At 38.0% G+C, this 17,420-nt stretch overlaps 1 long non-coding RNA gene across 1 annotated transcript; it reads left to right on the top strand.

The window, feature by feature from the left end:
• The first annotated feature begins 3,259 nt into the window (after positions 1-3,259).
• Positions 3,260-9,373, top strand: LOC138831439 (uncharacterized). Its single transcript, XR_011373295.1, has 3 exons — positions 3,260-3,334; positions 4,908-5,041; positions 9,310-9,373. It is a non-coding gene; the product is annotated as an uncharacterized lncRNA (long non-coding RNA).
• The last annotated feature ends 8,047 nt before the right edge of the window (positions 9,374-17,420 follow it).

The raw sequence follows: 17,420 nt of genomic DNA, 5'->3' as shown, positions 1-17,420 counted from the left end.
TTCTGTCCTTCAAATACTGTGTTACACTGGAGTTCTTCCTGCTATCAGAGTTAGGGCTTGGATCCTGAGAACTTCATTTGAACCCTGATTGGGTCAATAATATTTCTTTCCTTCTTCTGTAGCTCAAGAACTCCAAGAACATTTAGAGTGCAAGTAACTTCTCATCACCAAGTGAAACAGGAATTTCTTAACCATCTGACCTTTCAGAACAGGAAATCCGAATGTCCTAGACTTCCCTGCCTTGGCTGGTTTCACCCTATGAGAGACCTCAGCCTCCTGAGCAAGCTTGATGGGCGTGAGGTATTGGTTCTCTGCTAGGGTCAGAACTGTAATGACATTGACAATACAAGTCAACTGCTTATCACAAAGTGCTTGGGGAGCATATTAAGACTTTCAACAATGTGCCTTTCAGAACCCTGTAGGACATAAGTTTATAATGCTAGAGTCTGAGAGGCTGGGCTTATGGATGTTCTACACTTGAACCTTGAGGTCTGACTCCAATTCTGGTGTACATCAGCATTCATTTTCCTAAAACTATTTTCATAAGTAGCAAATAGGAAAATTATTTTGATTATCCCTCAATCTTTTTCCAGTTGTGTGTCTCAAACTGAAGCCTGGGTGCTGTCTCTGAGCGCTTCAGCTCAAGGCAAACACTCTACCACTTGAGCCACAGTGCCACATGGGGTTTTTTGATGGTTCATTGGAGGTAAGAATCTAACAGGCTTTCCTTCCCTAGGCTGTCTTCAAACTGTGATCTTCAGATCTCAGCCTCCTGAGAAAGTAGGTTTCCAGAGCCACTGGAATCTGGAGTAATGTTTTTGCCAGACCTGGAGCTTGAAATTAGGGCCTGGATACTGTCTTTGAGCTTCGTTTTCTCAAGGCTAGCACTCTATCACTTGAGCCACACCACAGCTTCTGGCTTTTTCTGAGTATGTAGCACTGAGGATTCAAACCCTGGCATTCATGCATGCTGAGCAAGATCTCTACCACTAAGCCACATTTCCAGACCCAACCTTACGATTTTATCCCTCAACTTGCCTATCCACAAGAAAAGGCTTCTGAGTATAAATCATCTAAACAAATCCGTATAGGAAGTTGTCCAAAGATAAATAAGATAAAACTCATACTGGGGACAGACTCTAACCATGTGATGACTTGACAAATGCCTCCATTTAATTATTATATTTCAAAACTTAATAAAGTATTAATGAAAATTAGTCAATGTACTGAATTATTGTGTATAATTTTATAATATATATACACAACATAATAAATATTATGTGTATAATAATACTAAATACAATAAACAATAAAATGAGTAAAATGAAAATTAAATACAAAATTAATAATAATAATCATAATATGAAATATACATACATATTTACCTATATATCTTTTTTTTTTTTTTTTTTTTTGTCGGTCGTGGGGCTTGAACTCTGGGCCTGAGTGCTGTCCCTCAGCTCTTCAGCTCAAGGCGAGCGCTCTACCACTTGAGCTACAGTGCCACTTCCGGTTTTCTGGTGGTTTATTGGAGATAGGAGTCTCACGGTCTCTCCTGCCCGGGCTGGCTTTGAACCGCGATCCTCAGATCTCAGCCTCCTGAGTAGCTAGGATTATAGGCGTGAGCCAACAGCGCCCGGCTTTTACCTATATATCTTATATTACACATGTACACAAATATTTTTTCTATTGCAGGGTCTTAATTCAGGCCCTGGGAACTCTAGCTTGAAAATTTTTTCCTCAAGGACAGGGATCTTAGCCTTCACCCAAGGTGCAAAAGAGTTACATGGACAGTGAGCTCAAATCCCAGCAATGGCAGAAATACTGGCACCAGTTCCCAGACAGTGACTTAATATTTGTAACAGAAACAGTTATGTTTATTCAGTTACATAATGAACACTGAAAAAAAATCAGTATAGAATTTTGTACAGCTGTTCATACATCCCTTAACCCCAAAGTGCTTTTTGATCACTACATAATGGCCTCCATTTAATGAAGGTGATTGTTTAAATGCTTCATAAAGTATTAATTAATATCGACCAGTATCCTATTATGTAATTGTGTATAATTTTATCCTCGAATCATTCAAGTACTGCCCATTTAATCATGACATATATCACATTCCTTTGGTAATCATATGAATAGGAATGAATTTCATAGGATCTCCTGCCATTTGTTGGTGGCAGCCCAGGATTCAAGCTGTGGGCTCCAGCTCCTACCACTTAAACCTGAGGATAGGGAACTCACAGGTCTGTCTAAGATCATCAGCAAAACCAGGCATCAGTGGCTCTCAGCAGTCCTCCTTAAAACTTACAAGGCTGTGAAAGGAAGATCATGGTCAAAGTCACCCTAGGCAGGACAGTCCTTGAGACTCCTGTCCAACTTGTGCCATCAAAGACAGAAGTAAAGCCGTGTGGCTCAAGTGGTAGAGAGCTAGCCTTGATCAAAAACAACTCACAGATTGTGCCCTGATCCTGAGTTCAAGTCTGGGAACAAACAGACATACACAACAATCTGTGCAGCCATCCGGCTAAAGTGGGTCACTCTCTTGTCCCCAACTGGATTGGACAGAGTTCCCTGGGAAAGGGGCTGCCGTCATTTTGACTCCACCCATTCTGCCTGCATCAGAAGATTCCAGCCACACCTCTATTGTTTCATGGTTCTTTCTGACCAATGGGATACAAGAATGGTGGCCACGCCCACATTCCTTGCTGCCCAGTAGCATCTTGATTCTCTGTTTGTTGACACCACTACCTCCCCTCCCACCCTGACCTCGCCTCCCCTGTGCCCCATAGTCTGGCCCACGCCCTGCCACAAATGTGCCCCAGGGGTGGGGGTGGGGGTTGACCCGAGGATGCCACCCCCATCCCCAGCGACTAGTGTCCAGGATACGGGGAGATGCAGGTTGGGTGAGGAGTGGGCGCCAAAGATCCCCTGGCCTGGAGCAGTGAGAGCCACACAGCAGCACATCTGCGCCCTTCCACTCCCTGGTGGGAGCCCAGTGGCTTTAGTCAGAGGTGGGGAGCAGCATGTCTACACCTGCCTTCTGGGTTTTTTTCCTTTTTTTCTTGGGATGGGAGGTGTTGGATGCAGAAGATAGACACCCTTGCTGTGTGAGCCCTTGTCTTCTGTGCTCAGTCAAACTTTCACCTGAAGACAGAGAGACAGAGAGAGAGAGAGAGAGACAGAGACAGAGACAGAGACAGAGACAGAGACAGAGACAGAGACAGAGACAGAGAGACAGAGACAGAGAGACAGAGACAGAGAGACAGAGACAGACAGAGACAGAGACAGAGAGATAATCTTTTTCCTTGTACAGCCTGACTGTGCTCAGGTGAGTGATCCATTGGCAAATTGCAGGTACTGCATGCAGGAGTCTTCTGTCACCTGTCTGGATGTGTGTGTGTGTGTGTGTGTGTGTGTGTGTGTGTGTGTGTGTGTGTGTGTGTGTGTATGTAGAATTGGGTTGTAACAAGGAGGCCGAATGCTTTGGTAACTTCTACCTGTTATCTTTGGGGCATGTATGGGCTTCACAGCTGAGGTCTGGGGGCCTGGAAGGGTGAGAGGCTTGAAGTGGACACAGCACAGTTAAATTACAAGAACAAGGGATCTGTGTGCAATGGAGCTGTGTACTCCCTTGGGCCTGGTTGGTGGCAGTGGGAGCTTGGGAGGATCTGGGAGTGTGGCCTGCAGGTGATGGCTTCCCAGGAGGACAGAGAGCATGGCCAACTCTTAGTAAGGATATGAGTTCTGCTAGTATGGAGCGCAACAGCATAGGTCAGTCTCTGGGTCTACTCATAATGATGTCTGATGGGCAAGGCCAACCCTATTTTAAATCTTGAGCTGTGATCTTCAGATCTCAGCATCCTGAGTACCTAGTATTATAGGCATGAGCCTCTGGCACTGGGACTCTGGTTCTTTTTGGTATATTAGGGTTTGACCTCATAGCCTTAGGCTTGCCAGTCAAGTCTTCTACCATGCGAGTCAAGCTTTTCTGTCTTGGGCATTTCTGAGATGGAGAATTAATATATGCTCATTCTGGGCTGGATCATGGTCCTCCGATCTGTGACAGGCCTGAGCCACGAGGCCTGTTCTTCTGTAGTTGGGATGGTAGATATGTAGCGACATGCTCAGTCATTGGTTTAGATGGATTGTTCCAAACTCAGTCCACGGCAGCCAATTCTTGACCAGAGGTGAATCTCTGGGTTGGGCCTCAACCATTGGACTTCAATCTCTTCATGGGACAGTTGTGAGGAAACAAGGGATTGATACAGAGGGATCTCTGGAGCAGGGACAGGCACAGAGGGAGGGGCCATCTGATACTGTTCTTGGCAATTCTGTGAGCATATGATAGGAAGATACCCGGAAAGATCTCAAATGGTGTGTGTTATTAACAGTGCAACAGTTATGGGATTATGAAACAAAACATGGCTCTCTTTCTTTATTACTCTATCCCCATGAGTAACGGGATCATTCACTTTGTTCAGTTTTGAAGCTGGGGAAACTGAGGCATAGAGAAGCCGGGTGACCTACTAATGACTCCCAGCTGACAGGAAGCTCAGCCTGACTTCTCTGCCATGCTCGCTAGGACAATGGGTGCTATTCAGTCCACTTCTTGTGGTGGGAAGTCCACTTCTTTTCAGTCATGAGACTTGAACTTTGGGCCTAGGGCAGCTCCCTGAGCTCCTCAGCTCAAAGCTACCACTCTACCACTTGAGTCACAGCACCACTTCCAGTTTTTTGGTGGTTCTTTGGAGATAAGAGTCTCACAGGTGTTCCTGCCCAGGCTGGCTATAAACCACATTCTTCATATCTCAGCTTCCATTGTACATAGGATTATAGGCCTGAGCCACCAGCACCTGGCTTAAGTGTAATTTTGACCTTCTTTCTTTCACTTTCTCTCTCAGGAACTGATTCAATGGGTGCTGGAGGAGGTGGTCCAGCAACCCCATGTGGCTGGAACCAAGGTGGTCCTCTCATTCTCGAGGTAGGCTGTGGGTCAGGAGCTGTCTCGCTCAGTCTGTTGTACCAGCTCCATGAGGTAAGTCCCTCTGTGCCCTGGCTACACTGTGACAGTTATCCATTGTCCATCTAGACTTACTGGACTCAAGTACTGTGTTCAATGCTCTTTTCTAGCAAAAATTCCTGGCTATAATTATGATACAGAGTTATAGAATGAAAATGTAATGCCATCTTAAGAAAGTCATTTAGGGTTCTGGGAATGTGGCTTCATGGTATGGTGATTGCCTAGCATGCATAAAACCCTGGGTTCAATTCCTCAGTACCACATAAATTGAAAAGGAAACACTGGAAGTGGTCCTGTGCCTCAAGTGGTGGAGGGTTAGCCTTGAGGGAAAAAAAACGCTGAAGAATAATTCCCAAGCACCGAGTTTCAGCCCCAGGACTGCCAAAACAACAGCAACAACAACAATGAACATTTAGTTAGTAAATGCGAAATAAAGAACCCATACTTGGAATATATAATTGCTCCTTCAATACTGATACCTGACAATAGTTCCTAATACATGTACTTTATCTATGTAAGGATACTGTGTTGAAAAAAATGTTTTGTTCATTGAGTCATACCAATTAATGCTAGGAATGTGCTTAGATGTCAGGTGAAGATTAATTCTGGAAATTCAAATATTCCAGGCTTTTTAGTGGGGTCGCTGCTAATCACAATGAGAAGGATATAGTGTAAGTGAGATTCAGAAACTATTTTGGCCTGTCATCTTACAAAACAGGCAGAGGCTAATTAACAGTTGTGACAGAAGAGAAGGAATAACGCCAGATGGAAAGAATAAATGATAGTAACTAAGGTATAGTAGAAACCGTTCTAGGGAACCATTTTTGCTTATTAAAGAACTAGTTATCAACTAGGCTTATTCCTCATTGCCTTTGGCATTCAAAATCTCCTAGGCTAGTTCTTAATCTCTGTGTGATGAATGTATCTCCTTCTATGCTGATCTTTCATACCTGATCTCCTTTGCTTTCTAAAAATCTGTCTTGCTGTATTTATCTATGAACATTTCCTAATATTAAATACACCTACAAAGATGAAAGAGGATGCTAATGTAAGAGTCCCATAGCTCATGAGTCATTTATGTAACAAAATGGAAAAGGAGGACATATTTATTGCTACCTTAATTATTCTGAAAAGCTGCAATGTCACATCATATGGTTCATATTTCCATTCTTTGTCTACATAGTGACATTAAGTGCACATAAATGCAATTATGAGTGGGGTGCTGGTGGCTCATGCCTGTAATCCTAGCTACTCAGGATGTTGAGTCCAGAGGATTGTGGTTCAAAGCCAGCCTGGTCAGGAAAGTCCATGAAACCCTTATCTTCAATTAACCCCAGAAACCCGGAAGTTGTGCTGTAGCTAAAGTGGTAGAGTGCTCAAGTTGTGCTGAAGAGCTGAGAGACAGTGCCCAGGATTAAGGTTCAATCCCCACAACCAACAAAAAAGTGCAAATATAGGTTTAAGTTTCCCCCAAAGGAATGATGAAATCAATTGTAATCTTCCCAAATGATTTAGTAGTGCACCTACTTTTACTGAGTTATTTGTTATGGCTTCTTTGCTAAACATATTCTCTTCTTTAAAAATTGTCAAATATTAGCTTTATAATAAACTTCATCTAATATTTCTAGGTTCAAAAGAGAAGTCCATAGAGTTGATGTCACTTAGCTTTCTTAGTGTCTTAGTTCAAAGCCAACCCAGGCAAGAGAGTCTGTCAAACACTTATCTGTAATTAAACACCAAAAAAGCCAGAAGTGGAGTTTTGGCTCAAGCAGTGGAGTACTAGGTTTGGGCCAGGTAGGAAAGAAAGACAACTGTTCAGGGACAGGGGCCAGTCTCTAAGTTCAAGCCCCAGAACCAGCACAAACTAAACAAACAAGCAAACCAAACAAACCCTGGGTATTTCTTTGGGACTCTCCTTAAAATAGTGGTGGTCTGAGAAGAGGCTGCTTTTGCTGATCATACTCACTGGATCCTGCTTTTTTGGAATTCTTATTGCTATGGAAAACTCAAGATCAGACTAAAGGAATTGAAAACTGATTCCTGCAACAAGAGAATCATCTCAGGAGTGAAACATCCATCCATAAGACACTTTAAAACCTCCAGGTCTTTGCTTCTTTGCAGTAGAACACTTTTAAAACAAAGTTATTTCCTTTTGTTCTATGCCTGCCTTCAAATGGCATATTGTTTCCTTTTGCAAAACTCTCAAGCAGAAGTTTACAGACAAGTTTTATATGAGTAAAGGACACACTCACAAAAGTCAGGGACAGAATTTCCTTCCAGCCTTGGATTCTTTTCTTGTACAGTACAAAGGAAAGCAATAGTTAACTTGAACTTTGTCATTTCTCTATGTTAAATTCCTCTCCTGGGATCAGTTTCCACATCCAGTAACAGTTACTTCCACTTACTTCCAGTAACAATTTATGGTGCTGCTCCAGAAAAAAATGAATGTTTTCTGGCTTCATTGAAATAGCACAAAGACACTTTTGGACATGAGGTAACACGTGTTTCAGAGACAACTTAGTAAAGACAAATGCAATTTAAATTGCTTATAAATACATTATCCATGAGAATATTTTGTTCAAACTTCTCATGTGCTCTGTAAATTAAGGTGAATTTTAAATGGTAAGAAGGTTCTCAGATAATTTTTTGTGAGTCTATATGCTGTGCATTAATTTCCCAACTGTACATGAGTTAACCATAAAAGAAACAATAGCAATTATAGGAGAAAAAGAAGTTCTGTGTTTATGTATAAGTGTTCAATACAATATACAAGACTCTACAAATAAAAAATTGAAACAATAAAGCCAAGTCCCATATGTAGATTTATGGGAGTGATATAGAGAAAGCATTACCCCTAAGTGGAACGTGAAGCATGAGGCCACTCCCTTTCTAAATCACGCTTGCTAATCATGTAAATGTGCAAAAAGGAGAATGGAAGAATGATTCTTTTTCCAATGCAAGTCACATATGTGAGAACAGACTTAACTGGAAAAAAAGAGTCTATCTTGAGGGAACAGGAATTATACTAGCAATGAACCTGGTGGCTAAGATCACATTTCTTGTTCTTTCCTTTTCTTATATTCCTTTTTATTGTTGTTTTTCGTGGCACTTGAAATATGGGACTGGGCACTGTCCCTCTGAAACGCAGCTCAAGGCTAGTGCTCTTCCACTTGAGCTGCAGTGCCGCTTCCAGTTTTCTGGTAATTATTGGAGAAAAAGAGTCTCCAGGACTTTCCTACCCGTGCTGACATTAAAACCCAATCCTCAGATTTCACAACAACTTGGTTTATGATCACATTTCTAACAGTGTACACCCAGGATATGTATTGTATATGTTCATCTAACTTTATATTAATTCTTGAGTTAAAAATCTGGGCTACAGTTAGACTTTACACTCACAAAAGTGTTTGAAGTTTAAAAGTTGATACTCCTAGAAAATTAAAACCTAAGAATGTAAAGGAGTCTGGGAGGTTCAATTTGCATCCAGCTTGGACAGTATAGGCTTTGAGACACTACCTATAATTAACCAGCCAAAGCTGGGATACCAGTCACGAGCAAGATTGCTGAATTACAGCTTTAAGTTTTTGCATACATGTATACATACAAACATACACATACACACAAAGGCACTTATAGGTGCACACAAAAATACACAAATGAAACAACTCTTAGAATATGTAGAAAAGTTAGAAAACAATAGAAAATTGGTCCTGAGTAAGACTAGAATCAAGTGATAATTTTTAATATTAGAAAGCCCTCAAGTGAACTTTCCCCCAGAAGTTGAGAATATTACATAGGTAGGGACCAGAGATAGTAAGAGAGTCAAGCAATCATTCTTAACGGGATAGGATACATAGTGGAATGAATCAGGGAAGCCTGCAGGTGCATCAAAAAATGTTCATATCCTGTGTCAAATGTTAAAACACCTTTGAAAATAGTACATAAACAGTCTGAGCAGTCAGTCTAGTGGATAAAATCATAGGAGAAGTTCAGAATTTCTACTCTGTTTCTAGATTAAATAAACAAACTATGCCAGGGCAATGTGATACAAGCCTGGAATTCTAGCACTCAGACAAGAGATAAGAGAGTGGAATTACATAATGATACCTTCCCTGGACCAGATAGAATAATTTTGTCTCAGTAAAACTAACCAAACAACAAGAAAGGAATACACAGTTAGAAGTTTGGCCTAATTTTTCATTATGTTTTGAGAAGTCAAGTTTCCTATTGAATGCACCTCATATATATCTTCACTTGTGTTTTAAATGCTCTCATCATTACAGAACATTCGTAGATGCAAAAGAGCTCATAATTCCCATCCCTCATTCTGTTGGATTCCAAATAAATGTTGAAGGATTACAAAAGCTTAAGACTGGAGAAATAGCAAAGTTCGTCTAATGTAGGATTTTGTAGACCTTGTTAAATTAGAATTTAGATTTAAAATATATTTTTTGGATTTGTTTGTAATTTCATATTCTATAGGATACTACAAAATTCTTTCAAAGTAGAGGGATTAATTGAAAAATTCACAAATAATTCTGGCATTCTATTTGCCTAGATATTCTTTCACGACAGTTATAATTAGAACATAGTTAATAGATAATTCGCAGAGTTCATGTATACCATGTTAATATGAATAATCTAGACAGAGTTGCCAAAAATGGATGACATTAATTTATACATTGAGAACAACCAATTTTTAAAGGTTTGGTTTAATATGGTATGAAGAGAGTAATTGTGTGACATCTTCTTTCTTCTACCTATATGTACCACAGGAAGCCATTTCCTTATTTACGTGCCTTTGTATACATGGAGAGAAATGCTAGCTTTGGGTTTTTTTTTTTCAGTTTTTTTTATTGGTTCATCCTAGAACTTGAACTCTTGGCATGGACAGGGTCTCTGATCCTGTTTATGCTCAAGGCTCAAGCCCTACCACTTCAACCTCAGTGCCACTTGGGTCTGGCTTTTGCAGAGAAGTTTTTTGGAGATAAGATTCTAAGAAACCTTCCTGCCTGGGTGGGCTTTGAATCATAATTTTCCTATCTTAGCATACTGAATATCTATTATAGTTAAAAAAGTCTAAATATAAATAATATTTGCAAGTGTTCTGATCTCAAGAATACCAGTGGAGGAAAAATGATGCAGCTCTGTTTATTGTGGTGTTCTTTTCAGAACAAGGAGGGTGTCACATTAGCAGAGGTGTAGTATTTTTTCAAAATAGAGATAAGGTATTCATAATGTGAATTAAGGAATTTTAAGGTATCCCTTACAAGTTGGAAACTGTTGGGCTAGGATGACTTTATGGCATAAATCTTGGGATTGATGGTCATAGACATAATAGCTTACTCTTATAAACAATTGCTTACCCTTGAAGAATTAATTATTACACATGCTTCACAGTTTTATCCTCTACAAGAATGTGGCTATTTTTCTGTTTACTTCTCAATCTGGACACCCCATTGGAAATTGCATCTATTGCAGAATTAATTAACATGCAAACAGTTACTGTTTTGAATCTCTTAGGAATGTTGAGAATTTAAAAATGAGTAGTAGTTAGTCATAGGAATTTTGAAGAACACATATATTCTGTCCTCTTAAAAACTTACTTACTTTTAAAATTATGGGTTTCCATAGTATTAAACTGGGTCCTGTCGTGGGGCCTGAATTCTGGGCCTGGGCGCTGTCCCTCAGCTCTTCAGCCCAAGGCTAGCGCTCTACCACTTGAGCTTCTGGCTTTTTTTCTTTTTGCTTATGTGGTGCTGAGAAATCGAACCCAGGGCCTCAGGCATGCAAGGCAAGCGCTCTACCACTGAGCCATCTTCCCAGACCCTGTTTTCTGTTTTAGAATGAGAAAGTACTAAATGTATTCTTTTTTGAAAAATTTGGCAAGTATATTGTGAAAATAGTGTCTAGTTGGATAACATTCAAGTTGATGAACCTCTGATAAATAAGGGGTAATTAATTCAAATTAGAAGCCAAATATTATTGATTTTTAAAATGTTACTACATAAAGAATAATATTTACTGTGCCAATACAGTAAAATTACATTTTACACAGCTTATTTTTTCAATTTTATTATCAAATTGATGTACAGTGACTTTACACTAATTGTAAGGTAGTGAATAAAAAACATTTCAAACTTGTTACCCCTCCCTCATTTTTCTCAGTTTTCCTTCACCCCTTCACCCCTCACAAGTTGTAAAGTACATTTCTAACATATTGTCTTGTGAGTATTGCTATTGCATTGGTTTGCCTTTTGTCCTTTGTCTCACCATTGTCTCACCATACAGCAGGGATAAACCATAGGGGAAAACCCCAAAGAAAACAGAAATCACATAGTTCATCAAAAACAACATCCACAAGTGAAAAAAAATCTGGTTCCATATCTTGGAATTCATTTTGCTTAGCATCAGCTAATATGGTTACATATATGCAAAACAAAGCCACTGGAAAATAATAGCTGCATGGATACTATATCATGAAAACAGCATGTTAACATTTTGATGGTAAAGGTGGAATTAGGATTGGTGAATTTGCGGTTCTGATAAAGGATTTTCAACAGTTTTAAATTTATGACAGGTAAAATTCAATAGTTCAAAATTTTTAATAACTTAGCCTATTAAGAAAATTTAAAATTGCCTGGAAGAATAGGCTCTCATGCAAAGAAATCCAAGGAGACTTAGTAGAGAGGGAGCAATATGGATGAAGATGGCTTTTTTTCAAACTAAACAAACAAACCTCAGAAACCTTGCTGTAATTCCTGTAGGTTCCCTTGGAATTGTCCTTACCCAGGAACTATATTCTCACTGTTTGAAAGAAGGTTGTATTGGAATTTAAATTAAAAGTTCTTTAAAAAATAAGGCATCAAAATTTGTGAATGTACCTTCAATTACCAAATAGTAATTCTCTGAAAAAGATAATTTGAGTCAAAATATTTAGGGAGAAAGTGCCCTCCACAATGAAAGAAGGTGTTGGGATTACACATTTCTGTTTGTAACACTTTCCACAATGTCTTTGGACGTGAAGCAGTGAAACACAGAAAAAAAATTTGATTGGATACTTCAAACCAATGATTTCTCATTTCTAAGTGGCTCACAAAAAATAATATTTTTATTATTATGAAGTAGTCTAGACTTCTTTTATTACATATGCCAAAAAGTTCAGAAAAGAATTGAGCAAATGGAAAAATTAATAATAAAATTTTTCTTAGAAGCCTTAGCTAAGCATATTGACTTCAGCAGTGAAGGGAGGCCAAAACTTTTTGATGTAAATTGTGTTAGTATTTTTACTCCCTAAAGTGATTTTACAGAGCCCATTTGGCTCACTACAATGCAGAACTGATTGAATGAAGACATGAAAATACATTCCACATCCAAATGAGGCAACTTGAAGAGTTTTAAAAGAGAAATAATGAAGATGTAGCAGTGGTGGAGCCCGTATGGTCCTTCAGCTTCACTAGACTGGAAGCCAAGAAGCTGTGATTAATTGGAACTCTGGCAAGAGCTAAGAGTAGGACATAGAAGTAGGACATAGAAGCATTTTCCTTTTGTAACAGACACTTTCTTCCAAGGTATGGGTGATTTAACTCTATTCTCCTCCATACATCTTGGTGAACAAATGAAGACCAAGAGAAAAATAATCTATTAAAATAATTTTGCATAGAATAACTTCACTGTTCCTGATATGGTATCTAAGGAGAATCTTAAGAGAGAAGATTAAAAAATGCAGTATTTTGTGGTTTCCTCTAAGCATCTTCTTAGCAAAATATATCTTTGAGGTTAGACAATTCTGATTGAACCAACAAGTGATGGAGTACTTATTTTGTGGGCACTTTAGACACAAGAAGTCTTTCAAGGTAAAAGAAAAAAATATATAGCCAAATATTTGTGATCACAGCATCTTGGACTGTTTTCTGGATACAAAATTTTACATTAGATTTCTCCTTATTAACATAGATGTTGTTTCATGGCAACCAAATACAAGAGGGGAGTTTTATGGACTCGCTTGGCCAATTAAACAGCATGAAAGAAGAAAATGGCAAATAATATTTAATGAAATTGCTTTGACCAATTACTTTGCCAGAAGAAAGAAGGAAAAATATAATTCAAAATCAATTGACTTAAAAGTATGAAGAAAGAGTAGGGAAGAGAGATTAGAGAAAATATAGAGGATCGTTTTCTCTCCAGTGGAGTAATGCGTTCTTGATCTTGTTTCTTCCATTCTACCTCACAAGCTACCAAGTGTTTCTCAGGACTGGATTATCCAGATCAGACAGAAATCTCGTAGAAGTAAGATACTGTATGCAGCAGATATAGGTGATTTATAACCTTAGACAATCTATTTAATTCTGTTGAAAATTCTCCCCTATCCCAAACTTCCCTCTTTGAACAGCTTTGTTTGCTTTTCCCGACTGCCATTCATTAACTGATTAAAATTTTGAGTGGTCATATACATACTCTCTAGAGATTGCTGTTTGGTTGTGAGTTTTGTGTGTTTTTGTTTCTAGATGTGTTTTTAACTGAATTTTAAAAGTTTGTGCAATTGTGTTACAATTAAATATATCCATCTAATTGTCCAATGCTCCTAGATCAGAGTCACTCCTTCTATCATTCTCAACCAACCCTTTCTCCAAGATTTATTTCCAATTTGCCACTTCCTTCATCATATGTGTACATTCAGTATTCTAGCTGTATTTGCTCCTTGTTCATTTTTCATTCATTTTATGTCTTTACTATAATTCCTCTTTGGTTTCAACTTCTGATATTCATTCTGTTAAACTGTCTATTAATACTTTGAAAGGTTTATATACATTCCATGGAGTTTCAATCCTGCATATTCTTGAAATGATGTCAGCTTATATTTCCATAATTCATTCATCTGCAGCAACAATTTGCAAGACTGGAGACGGGAAGCACCTAAACATGATTTTTTCTCAACCGTTTGAAAGATTAATCTTTCGTCAAAAAGAAAGTTAAAAATGGCTTAGAATGTATTCCTAACTATGCATTTTTATAAATGGCTTTGTAAAATCGTGTAATTCTTTTATTTTACATGGAATAATATTTTCTACTACCTATAAGTTTTGGAAAAAGAACATTTTAATTTATTCCTAGAGAGGAATATGATAGAAATAGAAGACAGATATTATGTTTGTCATATCTCTGATTAGTACCCATATTCAAGACTTAAAGTCGTATTTCTTACTATGTTAGACAGAGGGAAAACATAAAATAACATATGATGAGGCAACTATTTGTGATTGTTTAAAATGTACCTTATTAAATGATGAAATTTATTAGCTAAGTTTGGGTTTGAAATTTAGGAGGCTGACATATTAAACACATTTCTGAAAGGCCCATACTGAAAAACACAAATTGTGGGTGGTACTATTCTACACTTTATTGAATGGTTGAACATGTTTGGCATTAGTGCTGTGTAAATAATTCAACTCTATTGTAACTTGCTCCCTACACTTGAAAAACTTGTAATGTCACTAAGTATCATCAACTTGTCAAATGTTATTTTGGCGTAAGTGATTTTTTTTAATTTAATTTAATTTTATTTGTGAACATACTGTACAGAAGGGTTACAATTACATGGGCAGGATAATGCGTACATGTCTTACCAAGCATTGCAGCCTCCTCCTTTGATTTACCCTCTACATCCCTTCCCAGCCTCCCCCCTCCCCCCCAATCCCAATCCTTCTCCTTCCCCCCCCTTGCCCCCCCCCGCACCGACGTTGTAAGGCTCGTTTTGGACATGACAACTTGTAATTCTCATTGTTGCAAGAGGTCCACCTGTATCCTTAAACACTGGTTTTTCTCCATCTCCTCCACAAGTTATACTGACATCAAGCATAGTGAAAGCAGGGGTTATACTGTGGGGGAGGGACATACAACGCAACAAAGAGATAATCTTATAAATGCGTTAGAAACACATGCATGAAAGAAAAAAACATTAAAATACATATCTAAGGGTTCATTTTCCTGACCTCACATTATCTGACCTTTTCCGCTTGACTCATACATATACTAGATATTGCAAATAAGGGAAACCATGGGACCTATGCTTCTTTGGGCCTGGCTTCCTTCACTTAATATAATTTTTTCCAAGTTTTTCCATTTCCTAACAAATGGGGAAATGTCATTCTTTCTGATGGAGGCATAGAATTCCATTCTGTATATATACCACATTTTCTTGATCCATTCATCTACTGAGGGACATCTGGGTCGTTTCCATATCTTAGCTATGGTAAATAATGCTGCAATAAACATTGTTGTGCTGGTAGCTTTAGTGTTGTCTTGTTTGTAAACATTTGGGTAAATGCCCAAAAGTGGGATTGCTGGTTCATAGGGGAGATCTATGTGAAGTCTTTTGAGGAACCTCCATACTGCTTTCCAAAGTGGTTGAACAAGTTTACATTCCCACCAACAATGAAGTAAGGGCGAAATGGTTTTTTAAAGTTTATTTGAAAAGGAATATACTTTCAGGAGATTAAATGTAGATTATCATTGGTTTGAGAGTGACATTTTTATACCACAGAACCATGTTGTACTGAACTCCCAGAGTTTTGAAGCACTCCTTAGTGCTTCAAATGTTTTTCTGAATTACATTTGACCTCTAAATCAAGTTTTCAGGCTTTGTTAGACCAATTATAGATCTATCCTTCTAGGAACTATTTTTTTGGCCCACTTATGTTGGAATAAAATCTTTCGTTAATCATAGGTGAGGGATATTAAAAATAATCTTATGACAATTTGTGAACTTTTTCACTCATATGGGCTGGTTATCTGTAAGTTGAATGTTTGAATTACAGTACTTTCTCTCAAATTTTGAGATCTCATCCTTCATTTTAAGTTGCCTTGCATTTCACAATTGCTTACTGCTAATTCCTGCATCTCAAGGAATTGGGGCCCTGAAATATAGGAAATGCGAAATTGAGATTGGTCTTCAATTACTTTGTGTTGATATATTGCATGGGCCTTGGTGAAAAGTCTTGCCCCTGTTATCTGATGATGCAGGTAAATGGGCCTTGGGATCCTAGGACCCATGGGTACTGCAGAAGAATAATATTTTTTAGACATCTTAGCAAAATTTGGGCATAATCAGTAAGAATGCTTCAGAAATATGGACAAAAGCAGTTTGGAACAAGCGAGTTAAAACAATAAACAGAGCAGCAGAGTAAAATCCATTACAGATTAGAGGAAAACATTGTTTTATTATCATGTGGATTCAGAAGACCAAGAAAGGTTATAATGTATCACAAGTTTATACTAAAAAGATTGCATTGATACGTTTTCTAGTCTAATACATATTTGAAACCTAAATATTTATATTTCAATTCTGTTTATTGAAGTAAATAAATATCAATTTATTTGTCAAATTATCAACTAATTCTAGTAAGTTTCATTGTGTGAAATATAAAATCAGCACATATAACTATATATAATATGATTAAAAGACACACATTTTGTATTGTTCTGTTGTAGTTACTGTATCAAAGGCAACTCTGTTTTAAAGTATGATTCCATTATCTCTACTTCTGTGCTTGATAGAGTTAGATCTAAAGCTTTATCATTTGTAGATTTACAGCATGGAGGCAAGAGGAAACACTGTGATTAAAACATTATCAATTTAATGCCTAATAACGAGGAGAAACATATGCACTTCTCCTGCAACTATGAAAATATTTGGTGATAAAAAGGCAGGAGTGTAAGTTCCTGCCAGGAACTTACAGACAGGCCAGGACATTAAGTAATCATGCATACGAACAATTTTTTTCACTTCTTGGCTTTAGCTACTTTTAAATGGAAGGTATAATAAACAATTATATTTTGATAAAATACCTTCTCGTCTGAACAGTTCTGTTTGAACTGTTCATCTCTCTATGATCCCTTGTAACCAAGATTAGTTTTGTTCTAGTAAGAAAATCTTTGCTGTCAGGGTAAGGTATTCTGGTTGGTCTGTTCCCACATGGAAGAAGGGTAAAGGCTCAGGTAGACATTTGTTCCAGTAACACCTCATTTGGGAAAATGTCAGCTGAAGAAATTTAGAAGTAGCGCTTAAGCAACGCTTAGTTTGAATCCATTAGGTCCACAAAGCTGGATAAATAAGTACTTGAAAAAGCCATCACCTTTGGACCTAACTATAAATAATAGAGAGTATGATCAAATTCCAAATAAAAAGACTTAAGATATTCATTGGCAAAAAAAGTTTGCAAATGTGAGCAATCGACTGATCAATATAATTTTTCCCAATATTCACAGAATTTTAGGGAAATAAGATCGATAGCATTGTTAGGAACAATAAGGTTTCCTTCTTACAAGTAGGCACCCATAGATATAAGCCTGTATAAAGATTGCAGCATTAACTATTAAATTTAGAGGATACTAC

Source organism: Dipodomys merriami, unplaced genomic scaffold, assembly GCF_024711535.1.
Source record: "Dipodomys merriami isolate MVZ:Mamm:240054 unplaced genomic scaffold, mDipMer1.0.p SCAF_196, whole genome shotgun sequence".
Taxonomy (NCBI): Eukaryota; Metazoa; Chordata; class Mammalia; order Rodentia; family Heteromyidae; genus Dipodomys; species Dipodomys merriami.
This window is presented reverse-complemented; position numbering and strand designations above follow the sequence as displayed.